The following is a 21,636-nucleotide window of genomic DNA, read 5'->3' on the forward strand; positions in this document are numbered from 1 at the left end:
TGTTTTTCTGTTTCCACGAAATACCTGAAACCCCAGGGCTCTTCCCTCCACGTCTCCATTTTTCACCTACCTCAGGCACCTGCCACACAAAACAGCGAAGGAACCTGTCCCTGGACTGACATCTCCCCCACAGTTCTCTGCAAACGCATGGTAAGGATCCCCCACTCGCTCGGGAACCGTGCAAACCCAGACTGAGCTTTCCCCGGGAAACTCCAGGGACACAGCTCGGAGGGGGTCCACCCCTAGGGTTGCCCGGGGATGTGTCCCTCGTGCAGCTGTGTGGCTTCCTGGAGCATGAGTGCTTCCCCCAGAGCCCAGTCCCAGGGCACAACTCCAGGGCAAAACTTGTGCTGTCACCCCAGAAAATTAGACTCCTCTTACTTGAACTGGAGCCAAGAGAGGGTAGCCTCTAAATCTGGTTTGGAGGTCTGTGGCTTAGAAGCCAAATTTTACTCAAAATTCGGAGGGCTTTGGTTTTATGGTGTTTTTGCTTTTAATTTTTTTTAAGTTTATTTATTTTGAGAGAGAGAAAAAGAGGGGGAGGAGCAGAGAGAGGGAGAGAGGGAGAGAGAGAGAGAGAGAGAGAGAGAGAATCCCAAGCAGGCTCTGTTCTGTCAGCGCAGAGTCTGATATGGGGCTCAAACTCCTGCACCGTGAGATCACGACCTGAGCCAAAATCAAGAGTTAGATGCTTGGGGCACCCGGGTGGCTCAGCTGATTAAGCATCTGACTTCGGCTTAGGTCACGATGCCACGGTTCATCGGTTCGAGCCCCGCATCCACCTCCATGCTGGCAGCTGGGAGCCTGGAGCCTGCTTCGGATTCTGTGTCTCCCTCTCTCTCTCTCTCTCTGCCCCTCTCCGCTCATGCTTTGACCTTCTCTCAAAGAGAAAGAAACATTAAACGACTTTTTTTAATAAAAAAATTTCTTCAGAAAAGAAATGCAGTTACCACTGAGATTTCAAGCCATGAATAACAGCTTCAGATCCCAGAGGACCCAGTACACGGCTCATCGCTGTGCGTCCACAGTAACCGTGCCCTCTTAAGGTGGAGATGAGCAGCTATTGTAAAAAGAAGTGTGTTTCCCCAACCCATCGGACCCTACTTGCTTGGTTATACAAACGCTGTGTGTAGATTCTCCTTGTAAGCCAACATGTATCTACATGCTTGACCCGAAACGCCACACTTTACTTCGTGTACCACAGTGGTATAAAAAGTGTAAAAAAAAAAAAAAAAAGTTTCTCCCAAATGTACCTTAGACTTAATGTCATTTTGATGCAACAGAAAACAAGGGAGCTAACGTAAATAAAAGCCCCATTATGCACACTGCAGAGATGTCCACTCTTTTCAACACGCAACTCACGAAAACGGCCTCAAAATCATATTCACGCCACTGGTGTTTCGCGCAAAACGTATCTGGATGCTGTGCACAAACGCTCACGGTCGTGTTGTCGACTCTGCTGGGCTGCGGCGACCCAATTATCCGGTCAAAGGGCTGCATGGATGCGAGGGACAGGGCGGGTTAAAGTTTAACTCCCAGCAATTGTAAACCAAACCTAAAGCCACTGAACCTTTGGAGTTTGATATGATGATTAGGGCATAACCAGAGTGACACGTTGAACTCGCCATAATCAAGGAAACCTTTTCCGGGTGGGGATCTCTGAAATCGCTCAGGTACGGTGCATGTGTTTTGCTTTCTCTGCTCGGGTGGCTCCGTGGGAATGCGGTGAGAACAGTGTCTGCCCTCTTTGACCCTAGAGCCTAATTCAGGGTGCCTTCTGGCTGTTTTCATACAAATGGAGCAACCCGAAAACCAGAGAACAGATTGGGACCATCATATGATCTCAGAAGGAAATGGCAGCCATCTTCCACTACTTGGTTTAATCAAATTCTGAAGCTGCAAAGTAGATTTACCGCTTTAGGTTCAAGTGCAGGGCTGATGTGTCGGAGAAGTATATTTAGCAGTAGCCAGACAGCTGGGAGAACTGTGGTTGGCTGTCCTGATCCTAGGAACCCCGGAAACATTAAAAAAAAATGTAATTACAGGAGAAATAGCATTAATATCACCAGCAGATTCTGAGTTCTCTGTGTAGGTCACAATCCCTACTATACTTGGGATTTTGTATGTTCAAGTCTCTCCTTCCCTCTCTCTTATCCCTCACAACCACCGAAAACCAAAATCTAAAACGCGAAACCCCACAGAAAAGAAACCCACACAAAATCACCTCGGTCAATTCTCTCTGTGTCTTTTGCCAGGATCTGACCTCTCACCAACAGCCTAAGCTATTTGCTTTTCATTCTAGCAAAACAGAAAAAACAAAAAACAAAACAAAAACAGTCATGGAAAATGATTGGCTTTGAGTGTGTTAAACCTCAGCCTTGGGGATAGCCGATTATTAGAGCTTTTCCTTTGGGGATGGTTTGGGCAAGTGCCGCAGCAGATATATTTTCACATGATCATTCTGTTCACCCCAAAAAGATGATTCACAACCAAAATATGATGCGATTTTCTCTAAAGAAAGATGGCAGTCAGAGCACTTACCAGGAATATCCATTCCTACCAGAAATCTCTCAAACTCTGATGGAATTACTCTTGTGCCATGATGGTTAAAATAAATGCGAAGAAGAAATGGGGCTCCAAGTTAAACAGGTGTATTTGCAGTAGGACTTGTCAGATGTGCATTGGCTTTCTCCCAGGAGGCGAGGAACAGAACATTTTTGTGCATGGTGCCCGATTAGTGTTTCGCAAAACACACATTGACGGACTCAGCTTTCGTTATGATTTCGAAGCTCCAAAGATGTGTTGGTCTGGTCTGAAGCATCCTTGGTAATATGTGCTGAGGTATGAACAGTAGGAATGTAGATCTGGAGATAACGAGAGGGCTTACTTGTTGGGGGAGCTGAGGCCTTCCCCTGCCAAATACGGGCTAATAGACATGAGTGACTAGATGACTTTTCAGGGCCATCTTTTCCAGAATCATGTTAATACTGCCCATTTGAGACCATTCTCACGTTTTACTGATCCAACTTACTATTTATCAGGTGTAAGGGAAGGGGAAAGAGAATTGTCAAAAAGAAAGGAAAAGAAAGAAAAACAATGGGCAAATATGAACTGACATGTTGGACAGGGAAACACTGAATAGTTGTTGTTGTTGTTTGTTGTTATTATTATTGAATATTTAGTTACTATTTTTCAGTGGGCTAATCCCAAGTTGACTCTGTGTTGTCTCAAATACAACATGTCCTACGCTGTATTCAGTGGATGTTAATAAATGTGGCCCCCCCCAGAAGTAACCCCAATGTCAAGTTGAGGAAAGGTGGTTAGGTTAAAGCAGGTGAATGTTATCACATGAATGTTTGCAGTAATAATAATCGCAGACGTTTGTTAAGCACCGTATCGCCCAGTCCACTCCTGTTTATCTACATTATTTTCAGAACAGCCATGGAAGGTAAGACACTATTATAACATTTTACTAATGAGAAAATTGAGCACAGATTAGTTACCTACCAGGCTCAACATCACCCAGTTAGTAAACCATTGTAATTGTACTTGCTGGGGGGCTAGGCATTTACTGCGCGTGTCAACGTATCCGTTTCTGGTGAGCATCTAGGGGTGGGTGGTATTTTGCTTCCCGAGCTTCATCTATAACAGAACATCACTCGGGAACATCTACTGACATGTCTCAGAAATGGTATTCTTGAGAACACTGATTGAGAAAGAACAAACATTTTTGCAGCCCCTAAACCCGGAACCAGCTGAAACCATCCGAGGGACCTGAGAGCCTAGCAATCTCCCAACAAACGAGACCATGCCTCTCTTCGAGACTTTCCAAATTCATTACAGAAAGAACACCAGACTCTTCCTCTGACAGAGCTCGCTCGGAAGGCCTGTTCCCAAGCTCCCCTCGCTGTGTGGCCTCGGGCCCACTACTTAACTTCCCTGGGCTCAGAGTCCTCAAGTGTGCAAGGAGAGTAGGACCCACCCCGCAGAATTTCGCGAGGGTTTAACAAGATGACAGAGCCAAACGGTTCAGGCGCCATCTGGGGCACACGGTAGGAATTCGGCAAAACGCGGTCCTCTTCCCATGTCTCTGTTTGTAACAACCTCCAGCAAAATTTCCTGAAACTCGCGCCACTTAGCTGCTCTTTGTTTAGACTGTACTGATACGCTTTCGATCGGAAACTGTACACAAACGATAAAGTTCTGATCAGCCACCAATGGTAACCATATTCTATCTATTCGGAAAAAAAGACAAAAACAAAAAACAAACAAAAAAACACCCCTCTGACTTTCTTTTATTCTACACAGACAGCAGCAACGGCAACAGAGCAGAGTATCCTTTTGTTTTAGAGAAGGTTGCTCAAGGAAGCGCTCAGCTAAAAGCCCAGGGCCCTTGGCAGAGAACCCACAGGGCATCCGGTCCCAAGCGGGTGTTCATTTCACCACACGGCCAGTCGATGTGACACGTCGGTTTTGGGAACCGGCTCTTAAAATACTGTCATCCCTCGGCAAGCGGGGTAGGACGCTGGGTACCATTGCACAATCGTTTTCATTACCTTATGTGTCTCTAAGTGACTCAATCCGTTCAAACAAGACGGTATTGATTGACGGAGGGTAAACACCATTTGATCTTACTCATGGAAACAGTAACCAGGCTCCTCTAAAGTGCAGTTCTAACAGTCCCCACCCCCCCCGGAAAGCATCCAGAGAAGGAGAAGCGTCACTGTAGGGTCCAGGCGGCTGTAAAATGTCCTGCTGATGGGATCAGGAGAGCTCATTTAATCAGTTTAGCCCATCCACCCCAGTCCAACGAGGACCTCAGCTTTAAGAACTATGTAGAAGTCTTAATTTAAGAAATTAAGGTTTTGTGTGGAGTATTTTTGATTCACCCAAACCAAAAATTTAGAGATCTCCCTTTATAAAAATGGTTGCCTTGACGAAAACATGCTGGTATCTTGGGTTTGCTAATTTGATTTTTTTTAAGTTTATCTATCTATTTTGGGGGAGGGGGGCAGGGCAGAGAGGGATTGAGAGAGAGAGAGAGAGAGAGAGAGAGAGAGAGAGAAAATCTCAACAAGCCTCCCCACCACCAGCGCAGAGCCCGACATGGGGCTTGAACTCACGAACCATGATATCATGACCTGCGTTAAAATCAAGAGTCGTGTGCTCAACCCACTGAGCCACCCTGGCACCCCCTTTAATTTGATTTTTTTTAAGATATATAAACTTAACCTTTTTTTTTTCCTTACACAGATAGGTACCTGGAATTTTATATGTGTAGGTATTACCAATCATATGGAAAGTATTTTCCAGGTTTGTTTATTCCAGTAGGGTTCCATCCCTGGTAATATTAAGAGGAAGACAAGAATAAGGACTAACTTAACCCCCTCCAGTTTGCAAGGTTAGGTATAGGGCTGCGCCCCCGGGCAATAACATGGCTAAGAGAATTAGCACACGACAATTTGGCCGCATGGAACAACAGAGTAGCCAAACTGGTTTGCCATTCACTAACCCCCGCCCCCCCCATTCAGTGATACAGTGATTCCTCCTCTTCTTCCACTGGTTAAAAAATGATTCAAAGAACACTTACATGGCAGAATTACCTACTGTAGTACCTTATTTCTATAGAATATTCTAGTTTACAAAACACTTTATACAGAAGCATTTGGACTTTTTCTAGTGCCACATCTCTTCACTGTCAACTCAGCACGCCTGCTTTCTTCCAGGTCACCGAGTCATTGCTCATTTTTCCAGTTGTACAGAGTGAGGAGGCTGCAACCTGGCCACCAGAGTTTAGCAGCCGAGCTGGGCTCCCGCAGCAGAGGGCAGATTACGTATGGAGGCTTCACCTCCGTACTGGACGTAACTGACCCAGTGCTGAGTTAACTAAGAGCCTAGATGAAACTGGGCAGAAAAGATAAGAACCCCCTGGAAAGGTGGCACCTGGGTGGCTCAGTCAGTTAGGCGTCTGACTTCGACTCAGGTCCTATCTCATGGTTGTGGGTTCGAGCCCCACGTTGGACTCTGTGCTGACAGCTCAGTTCTGGAGCCTGCTTCGGATTCTGTGTCTCCCTCTCTCTCTCTCTCTCTGCCCCTCCTCTGCTTGTGCTCTCCCTCTCTCTCAAAAACAAATAAATAGGGCGCCTGGGTGGCTCAGTCAGTTACGCATCTGGCTTCGGCTTAGGTCACGATCTCACAGTTCGTGGGTTTGAAACCCGCATCGGGCTCGGTGCCGACAGCTCCATTCTGGAGCCTGTTGTGGATTCTGTGTCTCCCTCTCTCTCTGCCCCTCCCCCACTCGTGCTCTGGTCCTGTCTCAAAGATAAATAAACACACAAAAAAGTAAAGAGAATCCCCGTGGAAGGTGAGAGGAATAACAGACACTGGCAGGGCACTGGCAGGACATCATGCGTCAAGGTGACCGGTTTTCATCCCCCTCAACTCATCTTCAACACTCTTCCATCCAGCTTTGATGCTGGGACTGAGTTGACTGCTCATCTTTCTAGCTGGGACCTTCTGCCTGAAGCAGATGGGCTTCTTGGATTTATTTAAACCTAATAGTTTTGGTTACTTGCCGTGGAAGTCAGAGAACAGACTCTGATACCATGGAGGGGGGACATCGGCCCATCGAAGTGACTGTGTCGGGAACCCTCTTTCCTGAAGATCCCCAGCAGTGCCTCCCAAGGCGGGCATTCATGGCCAACCAGTCAGGACCGGCACCCTATCATGATGGTAACAATGATATGAATAATAGCTCTTAGCTCCTGCCATGTGGGCTCCTGCCACATGCTGGGCACATACACTAACTCATTCGACCCTGTGGAATTCTGTGCAATAGGTGCTGTTGCTATGCGGTTCGTCCAATAAAGAAGGCAAGGCTTAGGAATGTGGAGAAACGTACCCAAGGCTGCACAAGGCTAAAAAGCGGTGGAGGGGCGCCTGGGGGGCTCAGTCGGTTGAGTGTCTGACTTCGGCTCAGGTCATGATCTCACGGTTCGTGGGTTCCAGCCCCAGGTCGGGCTCCACGCTGACAGCTCAGAGCCTGGAGCCTGCTTCGGATTCTGTGTCTCCTTCTCTCTCTGTCCCAACCCTGCTTGCTCTCTCTCTCTCTCAAACAAAATAAAAACATTAAAAAAAAATAAGTAAAATAAAATAAAATAAAACAAAAAGTGGTGGAAACAGGAGTGAGCTCCAACCGGCCAGCACGGAGCGCTCTGAAAACAGAGCATGAAGGGAGCACCGAGAAGCGCTGAATCTTGGAACTACAACTAAATTTTGGAGGTCCGTTATTGGACAGAGAAAAGCTAAAGGAGTTTCCCAAGGGTAAAAGACATTTTTCTGTTAGGGTAAGAACCCAAGTGCAGACCCCCAACCCTCAGGCAGGCCCTGCGCCTTATAGGAGCCCTCGCTGCACCGCCCCTGTATTCAGCCTGAGTCTCTCCACGAATCCCGGGAGGCAGACTAACAGGCCCCCGTGGTTGGGTGGAAAATGGCCTTCTGAGTCCCACCGTCCTCGACAGGCCCAGACTCCCAGACGGACGCAGCCAGAGACTCAGTTGAAGGAGACCCCTTTCGTGACCTAGTGAGAGGGCCAGGCCCAGACCGCAGAAGAGATGCGCAGGCACGGGCACCAGGAGCGCAGCAAGGGGTTTGCAGTACTGCAGGGTAACTGTCCTAATGACATGCCTGCCCGAGGCCCACATTCTGCTTGTGTCTCAAGACGGGCGCCTCCCAGCTGGGGGACACACTCTTCTCCCCAGGGACAGAATAACTGGGCTGCTAGGTCTGTAAATGCTAAGGGAGTCCCATATTTAAACTGACCTAGTTTGGAGCTTTAAATTGAGACCAAATGTTCCCAAATAGCAGGCCCACCAGCCTCAATAGAATTATTCATTTAGGATAATAAGAGTATGTTTCCATAGTAGAATACAAATTACTCGGGATACAGGGTATGAATGATGGGGACACTTGGAGGTGTTCACATTCAGGAACACGTTAGCCTAAAATCACTTAGCAAATTAACTAGCCCGGTAAAGCCTTGCAGGAACGGCCTTTAGGACAAGTAGGTTGTGACGATAGGAAAGGAGGCATGTAGGAGAGAAATGGCCAAGGACGGAAGTGTCCTAGGGAACCAGAGGAGAATGTAAGTATTTGTAGGGCAGCTATTTGATCTTTGAGGAAGCATTTGTTTACTAATGTTGAATTATTATTACAGACATTTGAGCATCACATTTACCAGATAGGAATTTCCCCCATGTCTCTCGCTCACTACAGAACAGATACGTAATACAGGGGCATTGACTAGAATTGGAATCTTCCAAGAATTGCTATTACGTGGCCCTTTAGGGTATTTTAAGGTAGGAGAAAAACCTATCCTGTCTAGAAACTCTTATTTTCACTTGTCTTTCAAAACAAGCTGCAAAGCCAACTACTTCCTGTAATAATAATTTAGAACTTCAGTATTTCAAAAGATTCTCCGAAGCACGGTGGTCTAACGGACAGATTCGTGCACAGCATAGAGCAAAGAGAAGACAGTGGCACTGCTAAAGCCGGGGGCTGGAGACCCAGAGTGGCTGGGCTTGAATCCCGGCCCCACCATTTCCCAGCAATGTGACCTGCAGCAAATGATTTAACTTCCCTGTGCCTGTTTCCTCTCCTGTAAAATCACGGTTACCTTGGGGATGAGATCAGAAATTATACGCGAAGTGCTTAGTACGATAGCAAGCAGGTGCGCACAAACCTGGGCTGTGGCATCTATAATAATCATCTCATTCCTGGGTTGATGATGCAGCACTTTCCTAGAACAAAATGACAAGAGAGAGAGAGAGAGAGAGAGAGAGAGAGAGAGAGAGAGAGAGTGAGAGAGATGGGCCCTACAGGGGTCAACCTGTAGAAAGTTATTTAGACCGGAGGTCAGGCGGCTCAGAAAACACTCTCCTCGCCACTGGCCTGTGGAGCAAATTAGGGACAATTTCTCCCCGACACTGTTGTTGCTTCTCCAAGGCAGAGATGTTCTCCATCACGGGCAGGGGCTCCTAATTAAGTCAGTATAAAATGATTTGAAGGAACCTGGCTAATTACCAAGGAAGCAGAATAGAAATGTGGACTTCACACCAGAGTGCGAACCTCTCAGCCTGTTTTATTTGCATCCTTACAACCAAGAACCCATCAGTGCTCAAAGCCACTCATGACGATGCAGATCGAAGAATAGCGTGGTTATTAATGTGACAAAAATGAAGGCCTGAAAGAAGACAACCTGTTGCCAAATCAGTCACCCCACCCCCCCAGCAAAGGCAGGGCAACAGAGAAAATTATGGGGGCAGGAGCCAAACAGAGCATCAGGACTGGTGAGGAGGGGGTTAGGGATCAGCATCTGCTTTAAGAGGAATGGAGGGTTGGGGTGCATGGGTGGCTCAGTCACTTGAGCGTCCGACTTCAGCTCGGGTCATGACCTCACAGTTCATGAGTTCGATCCCTGCGTCGGGCTCTGTGCTGACAGCACAGAGCCTGGAGCCCACTTTGAGTTCTGTGTCTCTCCCTCTCTCTCTGCCCCTCCCCTGCCCCTGCTCACACACACACACTCTTTCTCTCTCTCTCTCTCCCTCTCTCTCTCTCTCTCTCTCCCAAAAATAAACATTAAAAAATTAAAAATAAGTAAAAAATACAGAGGAATGGTGGGTAGAGGGTCAGGAAGAGGTAATCCCTTGGGATTACTGTGTTACTCTGTCCACTGGGGCTGACTGGTTAACCCCTTGCTTGAGCTCAGCATTCTTCTAGATGCTGTGCTGGACACAAAGAAGTACTATTGTCCCTATCACTTCAAGGAGCCCGTGAAAGGTTTCCCTAGAGCTCCCATCCCAGGCCCCAGATTATTAATCTCTCCCTTCCCCAGTCTCTCACTTTGCTGGAAAAATGAATACTATTTACTAGGGGGTCCTGAAAGGCAAGAAAGGTATCCTATTTATTTTTCAGTTCGTAGACCAAACACATTGCTATGCACATAACAGATTCATAATATTGTCTGTGGAATAAAAGAGGCACCTGACTGGGGAGAGCAAGACAGTAGAAGAGGTAAAGAAAAACATCATGGAGCGCCATGTACCAAAGTCTGTGCCGTGTACTTGTCCTAGCTTTTTGCCTCACTATAGCTACACGATGAGGTAGGCATCATGATCCCCAATTTCAAAATGAAGAAACTGGGATCTGGTTAAACAACTTGACCAAAGTTTACAAAGCTCTTAAGGGTAGAGCTCCAACATTGGAAACTGAGTTGGTCCAAACCCATGATCCCTTGGTTTGCCGACTATGCCACCCTCCAACCTGGGAATCGATAATAAACAAGAAAGGGCAAAATACTGTGTATTTTGTCATCATGTGGTGAAACTAGAAAGTTAGGACAGAGAGAACAAAGTCTGGAGTAGTCGGAGAGGCTACAGGAAGTTTCCGTTCGGCTCAGCAGATACGTGTGATGAATTGTCTACTAAGTGTCAGGCTCGGTGCTCGGGCCTGGAGCTGAAAGATGCGTGTCTGTCCCTGGGAAGGCTCCGGTTCTCCATCTCTTCATCCTCACTGCCGGCCATAGCTGGACACTTCTTTTTTCCCCACAGGTCCCCAGACTACTCTTTCTGCCTCTAATACATTGTCCGCAACACTGGCGGAATCATCTTCCTAAAGTACACGGGGACCTGTTGGAATTCTTCCATGCCGAATTCATAAGAAGCCCAGAAAACTCCATCGTGCCAGTATTGGTTTCATTCTTGCCTGCCTCACTGGCCGTACCTGTTGTCACTACCAAACCTGATCCCCTCCACGCCACTTGCATTCAACTTTCCAACTACACTCAACTTCCAACGTTCCAACTACACTCAACTTTCAACATTCTAACTACACTCAACTTTCAACATCCCAGCTACACTCAACTTTCAACATTCCAACTGTACTCAACTTCTCCACCATCTGTGCTGTTTTCATGTATACCTCTGTCCCCTAGAGTCTCCGTCTCCATTCTTCTCCTGACTCCTAGGCTTCTGGGCTGGTCTGAGTAGAGAGAAGCTATACACTGGAAATATAAAGTTGGGTGCATTTGACAGGTGATGACATAGGTTGATAGAGTTGTAGAATAGGGACCATGGAAAGTCTTTTAGTAGGAAACTGTCATAACAAAATGGTTGAGAACATTAACGAATGCTATGCAGAGGATGTTAGAGTTAGAAAAAAGGCCAGAGGTCAAGGTAAGACAAAATCTAGGTATGAAATGATGGTTGCATACTTGCTAATTAATGGCCATGGGAATTAATTAATCAATCAATTAATGAATTAAGAGACAGAAAAATGTCAGACTTCAGTGGCTGAATAGAAATAAGGACCAAGAACTTAGTACAGACAATTTATACCATGGCATGTAAGTTGCATAAAATCAGAACTTCCATAATCTAATTTTTTGAAAGGAAACATAAGGCTATCTTTCATTACAAGCATCAGATTGCCTCAGGGTTACTGCCATATAGAGCTTTAGATAGTTGGATTTTTGTAAGCTTCACTCAAGGACCAAACATATTTTATTAATCAGTGCTTGGCAGTCATGGTGAGAATTAAGTGTTCGACCTAATTGTTCCAAATCGGTCCGAGGAAACCAGATGCAGCAATTAAGTTCAAAAGGACAATCTCAATTGGAAAGAAGAGACATCATAACACGAGTCCAAGAAAGAATGAAATATAGTGTTCACAGCTCGCCAGGCCCCTATAATCTGCCGCACAAATAATTGGTCCCAGAGCTATTGAATAAACATCCGCTTTTAGGCTGAAAAACATCTACATCACATGCTGTGATTACCACTTTCCCAATGTGTACATCAACTTAGAAATTAAACATATGGGCAAGGAAATTCTGTTCTTCTAAGGCCACTCTAGAATTTCTAAAGTCTGCCCGTCGTCTTTCCCAGGGATCTTTAAGAGGGTCAGGCATGGGGGGAAGAGTTGGGTATCATTACTGAGTGAAGAGGACACAATAGCCATCTGCAGCCTAATCTTACGGTTACTAGAAACGTGACAGCACTGAAACCATATGTGGATGTGCGTTAGCCAGTGTTCTCTGGAGAAACAGAGCTGGTATTCCAATTGGAATTTCAGTGCATATACAAAAGCAGTTTTGTTCTAGTCATTATTCTGGTACCTTAAGATACTAGTACTGGTTACTAGCACCTCTAAGATGTATCTATCTTCCACTTACTTGTAAGTGGTTGACTCGCATGATTATGGAGGCGGAGAAGCCCCACGCCCTGAAGTTGGCAAGCTGGAGACCCAGGACAGATGATGTGTAGTTCCAGTCTGAAAGCCAGCAGGCATGAGACACAAGAGCCAGGGTTTCAGCTCAAGTCTGAGGTCCAGAAAAGATTGATGTCCCGGGAAGGTGGGGTTCCCTCCCACTTAAGCTTTCTGTTCAATTCTGGTCTTCAACTGATTGGATGAGACCCACCACCAAATGGGGAGGGGCTTTACTCAGTCTACCATTTAAACTTAATCTCAACCAGAAAGACCTTTACGGACACACCTGGAATAATATTTGGCCAAATGTCAGGGCGCCCTATGGCCCCGTCCAGTTGGCGCGTAAAATCAGCCAATACAGTAGAAACTTAATGGCATCAAGAGTTCCTGTGTTGTCTGATTGCAAAGCTCTCCATTTCTTCCCCCATCACCCCCTCCCTCCTCTTGCACATGCGATTCCCACCTACTATTCAAGTTTTCTCAGATCATTTTTGGACTGAAAGACTTGTTCATCTCTCAGTCTTCAGCATTACCAACCAGAGGTCATGTTGGAAGATCTCTCTCTCAGAGTTTCTGATATTCTCATTCAAGCTGAGCCGAGGCTGAAAGATTTGTAAAGAAGTGGTGGGCCCATGGGGCCCTGGGGGGCTCAGTTGGTTACGCATCTGCCTTCGGCTCAGGTCATGATCTCGCGGTCCGTGGGTTCGAGCCCCGCGTCGGGCTCTGTGCTGACAGCTCAGAGCCTGGAGCCTGCTTCGGGTTCTGTGTCTCCCTCTCTCTCTCTGCCCCTCCCTCACTCGTTCTCTCTCTCCCTCTCTGTCTCTCTCTCTAAAATAAATAAAAAACAATAAAACAAAATGATGGGGTCAGAGTCAGTTACAAAAGGAAAGGGGCGTACGGAGAAGTCTCCTGTGCGATGCCACACTACTGGCACTGGCAGCCAGGAGTTGAGTCACACTTGTGTGTATGTACACACCCATGTCTACACACACACATTTGTGCATTCATACACGTATACCCATATAACGGCACGCACTCAGAGGGAGCTTGGGTTTGCCTCGGCCAGGAAGACTGTGAAAGGAAGCGGGGAACTAGGCGCAAGGCAAATGGCAAAGAGAAACAAAGAACCTAAGAAGCAACTGGCGTGTGTGGGAGAAGCACAGAATAGATACTCTGGACTTGCCCTGGAACACGACCAGGAAAGTAGACTTAGGGCCAGGTTACAGCAGGCACAGAAGTCAGGCTGGGGGAATGGATTCCTCCTCTGTAGTCTGCGACGAGGCCAATGAGTGCTTTTGAGCAGGAGAATATTGCAAGGGATCTTTCAAGAAGACTGAGGCAGCCAGAAAGAGGCGGGGCCTCGTGCATTGTACACCGTGAGCTCAGGTTGAGTCCAGTAACGGAACAAGGGGTGGGAGATGAGGGGAGGAGTACAAGACGAGCAACAGGTGAGAACATACATGTACTCAAGGCAGGAAAAAAGCCAAGATCAGACTTCCTGTTCCAGAGAAAGAGGCTTTCAGGGTATCGGCAGGAGTGATTCTGGACCTGCAGAGGGGGTTCCCCTGTTACCCTGGCTCAGCGCCTCCCTCCTCTGGTCTCCTCCCAGCCTCTTTCCTCACTGCCCACTCTCCATCCGTTCGGTCTCACTTCTGCTTCCTCGCCACATGCGAGCCACAGTGGGAATATAAGTACCTCACTGGCCAGTCCTCATGGAAACAGTTGAAAGCAAACCACTTGAGCCAGAATCTAGTAAGAACCTAGTTTGGGGGAGGGGGGCATTTCAAAGGTTTTATTTCTAAATACTAGCTTAGGAAAAGATTTATTCATCAGAAAGGATGCAAATGTCAATAATTATTAGAGAAAATTTGGAACCATCCCCCTTTTTTCTCCTATGATCTACTCTCTACCTTTCTTTTACAGGCTTTTTCTTCTCTTTAATACAATTGTCTTAATGTGGCGTCTATCCCGTCTATTTGCCAGGTGGGATAAATTCCATTGCTGCCCATGTTTTTGTTTTGACATGTAACATGGATGGACTAGAGCTTAATGCAACAGTTTCAAACTCAGCGGCCAATCAGTGTCACTTTGGAGGCTTACATCATCCCATTTCCGGGGCCCCGCTCCAGACCGGGTGAATCTGGTCCCTCCAGGGGGGGGGAGGATGCATCCCAGGTACACGTGATTATAACGTCAAGCCAGAGGCAGGGGGTCCTTCTGTCCCTCCCCCAGCACGCCTTCTCTGTTGTCAGCTCAACCTGGCTAGAGCAATTCTCAAATGACTTTCTCTGGGCCAGTTTGGAGTATGTTGTAGCGTGGTACAATATTTTAAGTCTGGGGCCCTCCTTCTCAAGTCACGATGAAGGAATTCATTCAAACCAGACACTTCCTCTGAGAAGATTACAGAGAAGCTGTTTCCCAGAGCGTGATAAAAAACTGAGGAGAGCGAGATTTAAGGGAGCAAATAGGACTTGCTAAAATTCAGGAAAGTTGCAGCTCAATCTCAAAGTCCTATTTTGACAAAACATGCATAGTTTAATGCTTCCTCACCTGCATTTCCTTGTGTAATTTAGAGTTTCAGGCTAAATCCCAGGGATTTAATGGCTTCTTGTTGGTATTTGAAGGGCATCGTAAGCAAAGAAATGGGTAATGTGTTTTCAAGCAGTTCAAATGTACCTCTATTATATCTCCTTAAGAATATGCTTTAAAAAACAAAACAAAACAAAACAGGAGGTGTTTCCATTGGAGCACAAATTATGCAATTTCAAATGCACTTTTTAAGTGAAAATATATTGTCTATGTGAAATTACTTTTCCCTCAAACAAAACAAAAAAGAATATCTAGATGTCAGGACCGGTGTTGCAAGAATGATCATCTGTGGACCAGATGGACGCGCTTAACTTTCCCAAGAGTTTGGGGAACTTGTTCTTCTCAACTGAGATTGTGTCTGATTCCTGGTTTTGAATTAGTGCTTAAAAACATAAAAAGAAGTGGGGCACCTGGGCGGCCCAGTCGGTTAAGCATCTGACTCTTGGTTTTGGCTCCGCTCATGGTCTCGCGGTTACTGAGTTTGAGACCTGCATCAGGTTCCATACTGACAGTGTGGAGCCTGCTTAGGATTCTCTCTCTTGCTCTCTCTCTGCCCCTCCCCTGTTCTCTCTCTCTCTCAAAAATAAAAAACTTTTAAAAAAATTGAAATAAAACATACCTTCTCACCCCATGCATATTGATAATGCTGAAATTCAGTCCAGGTGTGTATGTGTATAGATACATATGTATATACATATCTGTATAGACAAGGAACACACATAAATCACAATATAATCATTTGACTATTGTAACATCTCCTTATTGATTTTCTCTGATAATTTTAAATCACTCGTTCCAATTGAACTTTTTCTAGTATCGTTTCATTTTCCCCATAAATATTTTTATGACAGTACAATTTCCCCCGTATCTTAGGTTTTGCTGTTTTAAGTTACTCTATCTAGTATTTCAAATAACTCCAAATAAGATGGTGGATAGATTTAAACATCAACAAACAATCATCAAAGTATCAGCTGGCCCAAAGCATCTTTGCAAAAATAACCATCTCTTGACAAAGTAGCCTCCACCAGCACTGCCTCTCTATAGCTGTTAACACCTTGTCTTAAAAGCAGGATGTACCTGGGGTGCCTGGGGGGCTCAGTCGGTTGAGCATCTGACTCTTGATTTCAGCTCAGGTCTTTATCTCACAGTTTGTGGGATCACAAACCCATGCCGGGTCTGTGCTGACAGTGTGAGCCTGCTTGGGATCCTCTCTCTCTGCCCCTGCCCTGCTTACTTTCTATCCCTTTCTCTCTCAAAATAAATAAATAAAAACATTTTTTTTTTTTTAAAAAGTAGGATGTACCTTCCAGGTGGAATCAGCAGTTTCTTTGGCCAGGGTTGTCACCAAAGAAGGAGAGAGAACAAAATAAAGGGATTAAAGAGAGAGTAAGAGATAGGAAAAGGAAAAGATGCAGGTGGACATTTGAAGATGGAGACAGAGGGACAGAGAGGAGACCCTGCTCCCAAAATAGTTGTACTTGCGTCTGTTAACCATTGCCGGGCTACGTCAGACAGTCAGACATGTGGCTCACAGCCGACTCCCTCTGGTGGTCTACAACCCAGAAGAGTAAAGGTCAATGGGAAGAAGGAACCCGCACTTTAAGAAGGGAAATTAACATGGAATTCAAGTCACATCCTGCCAAGTGATACATCACCTGGTCATCTATGAAGGCTCCAACGTTCTGCCCAGAAGCGTGAGGGATGAGGTTTCGGGGCAGGTATGTGTGACCAAGTGCATAGCAGAGAGCTGGCAATGACCATGTATCCATTTTGGACCATATCCAAAGGAGATCGGATCCTGCATGTATCCAAGTGAATCATCACACAGTCTACCCACAGCACTACTTAGATGATAAAAGCTCCTTTTCTTTTCAGCAAACAGGCCAAGTTACCCTGGTGCTTTAGGTGACCAAAACCATCTGTCCCTGTGGAAGCGGAGGAAGACACAACCCCACAGTATCTGCCTCATCAGTTGCATTGTGGTGTCACCAGGTTTCTTACAAAGACTCTTAAGGAGAAGCTGGAGAGGTTTTATAATCTCCCTCCTCCTTCTGCACCATTCACCTATTTTTTTTTTTAAGGTGAATATAGTGATAAAGAGCTCAGACTCTGGCCCCAGAATATTCAAATGATGGGTCTGTCCCTTGTCACCTGGGTGACCTCAGATACATTAACCGATCTCTCTAACTTGGTTTATTACCCGTCATAGGAATGATACTACCTACCCCACTGAGTTTTTATGAGCAGTAAATGAATTCGGTTTAAAGTTTTTGAAACATAGAAATGCTCGATACATGTTAGCTCTATTCATTATTTAAAATCTTTTCAAATTTTGCAACATAATAGGCAAAAACAAGGTATCTTGTGTTTTTGTTTTATTTTAACTTTTTTGTTCTGATGAGTATTTAAATAAGTTTACAAATGATTTTTCTTTTTTCTGTGAATTAACTGCTCCTGCCATTTGCTCATTTGCCCACTGATGCGGGACTCTCTTTATTATTGAACTAAAAGCACTCTTTGTATATTAAAGATACTGATTCTCGGTCTATTGTGTAAAAATAGCAATCATTTTCTTCCTGTCTATGGCTTTTTAACTTTCTCATACCGTTACAGATATTTGTAATTTTTAGGTAGCCAAATCTGTTAGTCTTTTCATTTATGGCTGTTGATATGCCTGATTCAGAAGCCCTTCTGCATCACAAGAGTATAAAAATGTTCCATCTTGTTGTCTAGTAGTTAAACAGTGCTTTTAAAGGTTTTTTCATTAATCCACTTAAAATTTGGCTATATGCTGTTAGTTGGTAAGCCAACTTTACTTTTTTCTCCAAGTGTCTACGATCTAGCCTTTGAAGTAACACCTAGTAGCAAATTCAAATATAAACAAAACCAAGGTCTAGACTTTTTTTCTGCCACTCCATTCATCCATTTGTCTATTCATGTGCCCGTTTTAATTTTAACCATTAATTAAGGCTGGTTCCCAGGAATACTATACATTTAGTACATGTTGTGGTACCTCCTGGATGGTTTTCCTGCCTGATCAACGCTAGACTCAATGTGGCATATTTAAAAATAATTTTATTGGGTCTTAAATTGGTATTGCACTACATTAATAATTTGGGGAGAATGGATATCTTTCGAGAATAACACTTTCGTGTGTCCAGGCGTTAGAGCCTTCAATGTAATTTTGTCATTTTCTTCATAACGATTGTGGATAGTCCACATTATATTTTTACAAATTTTGTTTATACGGTACAGATTCTCTCATTTCACTTGCCATCTCTGCTTCATTGAGGAACTTGTTTTTGTAACTGTTCTTGTAGTATGCCTTTGTTCTAACCACCCTGCATAGTCGATTCACTTACTTTTGAGGAGGGTGAGTGATTGCGGTGTTTCGCTATTCTGTATGTTTCTCATGCTCTCCATCAGCTTAAGTATGTTTTATTCTACCGCTAACTTGAAGAGTTGGGTCATTTTTCTAAACCAATAGTGGGTGTTGAATTTAAGGGAGTGCTAGTTTTACATTTCCTGGGATGATCATGTTTTTTTCTTCATCACTGATGTGGATCAAACTAATAAGAATCCCTGAAGTTGAACAGTCTTTGTGTTTTTGTAAGAAATCCATTGTGTCTATGGTATATTAGTATTTTGATGCTCTGCTGTTTGTAGTCCGTGTTTAGATTTATACGTGATGTTGGGGTCTAGAGCTTTCTATTTTGTGATATCTCTGTCTGGCTTTGTATCAGAGATATGAAATTATTGATGGATTTAGTAACAGTTTTGCATTATTTTCTGTTTTATAAGGCTTTATATAGTCCAAGAATTACTTGTTTCTTAAATGAGTTCTAAAACTTGCCCAAGAAAACCACCTGGATCTTGTGTTATTTAGGAGGAAGACAGTGAATTTTTTCATTACAGCATGTGGTTATCAGCCTATTCAAATTTTTATTTTACCCTTAAGTTTGCTAGGTAATTGGCTACTTTACCACATTTGTCAGTGTATTGATAAAAACATTTTCTTCTTTAAAAGTCTCTCTGCCTGTGATTCTATCCATTTTTCCCTCCTGTTTTTAAAACATGGCTCTCCCTTTCACTTCATCAAGGTTGGCCAGAGGTGCTAATTTACCAACCTTTTCGATGAGCTGTTACATTTATCAAGTCTACAGATTTTTCTATCTCACTGATTTCCTTTTACTTGGATTCCTTCTGATTTCATAAAGTCTACTTTGTTCTTTCTCTGGTCTCTTTAGTTGGACGCTTGTAGTAATTTCCAGTATTTTTTTTTTCTAAATAATGATCACCAGTTTCCTCAGAATAGAATCTTGACTGCATCTTTATTTTTGATGATTTGTTTCCATTGACCTTCATTTATTAGTGTCATTTATTTTTTAATTATTAGAGTAAGAGCTATATATTGTAGAAAGTTAAAAATAGTCAAATGAGAACGTTAAACCAATCTGTTAACCTACCACCCAAGCATAACCAGTTAGCCTTTTATAATTCCTTGTGAATATGAAAGTTAGCACAAATGAAATCAGACTACACCTGCTGTTTTGTAGACTACTCAATTCTATTTCACAAATATCTGTCTAAAGTAAATATTGTACTAGAATATCAGTTTTATTAGCTGCACTGCACTATTTATTCAAATATTTCTTAATCACTGATATTTAAGTTGTGTCAAATTTTCATTATAACACTAACAAGCTGTGTGACCACACACACACACACACACACTGAATACCTTAAGGATTTTTCCTACTGAGAAGTGACGATAAACACATGAAATAAGTAGATCAATTATTGGGACACCTGGGTGGCTCATCAGTTAAGCACCCGAGTTCAGCTCAGGTCATGATCTTGTGGTCCATGAGTTCAAGCCCCATGTTGGTCTCCATGCTGACAGCTCAGAGCCTGGAGCTTGCTTCGGATTCTGTGTCTCCCTCTCTCTGTGCCCCTCCACAACTTGTGCTGTCTCTCTCTCTCACTGTCTCAAGTGAACATTAAAAAAAAAAAGATCAACTACAAAAGCAACATGAAAGAGGTCAAGATAACACATCAATACTGCATTCTCTTTACCTTGGACAATTTCTAGAGGGAGACTAGCCATGCAGAGGACCACAGGTGATGCTGAGATAAGTCACCCAGAGCAGCAGAGAAGGAACGAGAAGGAAATATTCAGTGAGCATTTCCTGTATCCCCAGCACTCTACTAGGTGCTCCATATCTGATCTCTGAGATGTTTAAGCCTTTGCTAAAAGACAACTTTTAACTTCAAGTTAGGTATCCGTGCTCCTGCTCTTAGAACAGGAACCAGGGCCTTAGAAAAGTTAAAATCATTGGTGGCAGGACAGCAATTGCCATGCAAGCTTGTCTTTCTCTGAAGACGTGTAACCTAATACATGAGGAGGACTTTTTTGATAATTCTAAGCTAATGTATCTATTATGAACAACTTTTCTTTTTCTCTACTTTAAGCCTTGCCTTGGCCCAAATTGACCAGGCCCAAATTAATGCATGATTCATTACTAATGCCTTAATAACCTAGAAGGGGCTCTGGTTTAATTTTTTAGCTGGTTTTTATTTTTATTCATTCTTAAAAATAAGACGCCACATCTTGGGACTTGGCGGGATGTTTTTATGGCTACATTTTGGAATTTGACATATGCGCGTTCTCTATTAATTTTGCTCTGGTTTGGGATGCGTGGCCGACTAACGAGCTCTCACCTGAATCCACTTCCCAGTAAACCTAAGACCGATTGTAAGTATTTCCAAGTAGAATATGAGAACTAGTTTCTGTTTCGTTATCAAGTAATGCACGGTAACCTTAACGTAGCGTCATTAAACAAATACATCAACTTTGGTCATCCGTCCGGCACAAACCATTTCGATAGAGTCTGGGACTCCTTCTGTGTAAAATTCCCAGGAGATACTGAATGGCTGAAACTCACGATAAAACCGCGTGTCCAACTTGCATGCTGCGTAAGGGTCACGTCCAGCCTACGTCATGCGACCCGGGTGCACAACCGAACGCTGGGGAGGCCTGGCGTGGGTCTGGAGAAGTCCCAGGGGAACCCACTGGCAGGAAATGCACACGGGGCACGTTGCTCGCCCAGATCCCAAAGAACACCTCTGACTCTGCTTACCAGGTCAGAAAGCGTCTGTCCTTCCACACAGTGTCCTTCTTCCTCCTCTTTGGAAAAAGTCCATGACATGCGTCCAGAAACTAGACCATTACCCAAACTACTCCGTTTCCTGAGTAAACCGTCTAGCGTAGTGCCTGGAGTGAGGTGGATATGACGTTCATACCTGTTGCCCTTTTGGTTGAAATGGAGGATAATGACTTCATTTAGTTTGCAAACCAAGAAACCCACTCACTTTAACCCCTGTCTTTATCCTTGCTCTCCATTTTGTTCTTCTCGGCCTCTTACTACCCCTACCGCGGCTGCTTTTGCCTTTCCAAGCTACTCTTCCTGCACGCTCAGTGCACTCACCACCGTGCACTTCTTACCTTTGTCTTGCCTAACTTACTATTTCAAAAAACAAATTGGTTTTCCCCCTTTCTCTGTTGCCATAGCTGCCAACTCATGTTCCAAGAGGGTGCTTACCTCCAACACTGCGGGACCTTTGGGCGAATCGGACAACTGTCACCTCAGATCCCTTCATGCTTTTTCCTTCCACAATTTGGTTCTCTATGTGAGTCTGATTGACATGTTCAATCTTTACAGAGGCTTTTCTTCTTGAGAGATGAGGGTTATATAGACAGGGCAGCCTGCTGGGTATGCCCCT

At 44.5% G+C, this 21,636-nt stretch overlaps 1 protein-coding gene across 1 annotated transcript in view; it reads left to right on the forward strand.

The window, feature by feature from the left end:
• Positions 1-1,565: 1,565 nt before the first annotated feature.
• The window catches only part of A1CF (APOBEC1 complementation factor), a 77,925-nt gene continuing 57,854 nt past the window's right edge, over positions 1,566-21,636 (forward strand). The window contains exon 1 of the mRNA XM_040454219.1: positions 1,566-1,673. The gene's annotated coding sequence lies outside the window, so the exon portion shown is untranslated. The remainder of the gene's footprint in view (positions 1,674-21,636) is intronic.

This window comes from Herpailurus yagouaroundi, unplaced genomic scaffold (assembly GCF_014898765.1).
Source record: "Herpailurus yagouaroundi ecotype Mexico unplaced genomic scaffold, PumYag 211, whole genome shotgun sequence".
NCBI lineage: Eukaryota > Metazoa > Chordata > Mammalia > Carnivora > Felidae > Herpailurus > Herpailurus yagouaroundi.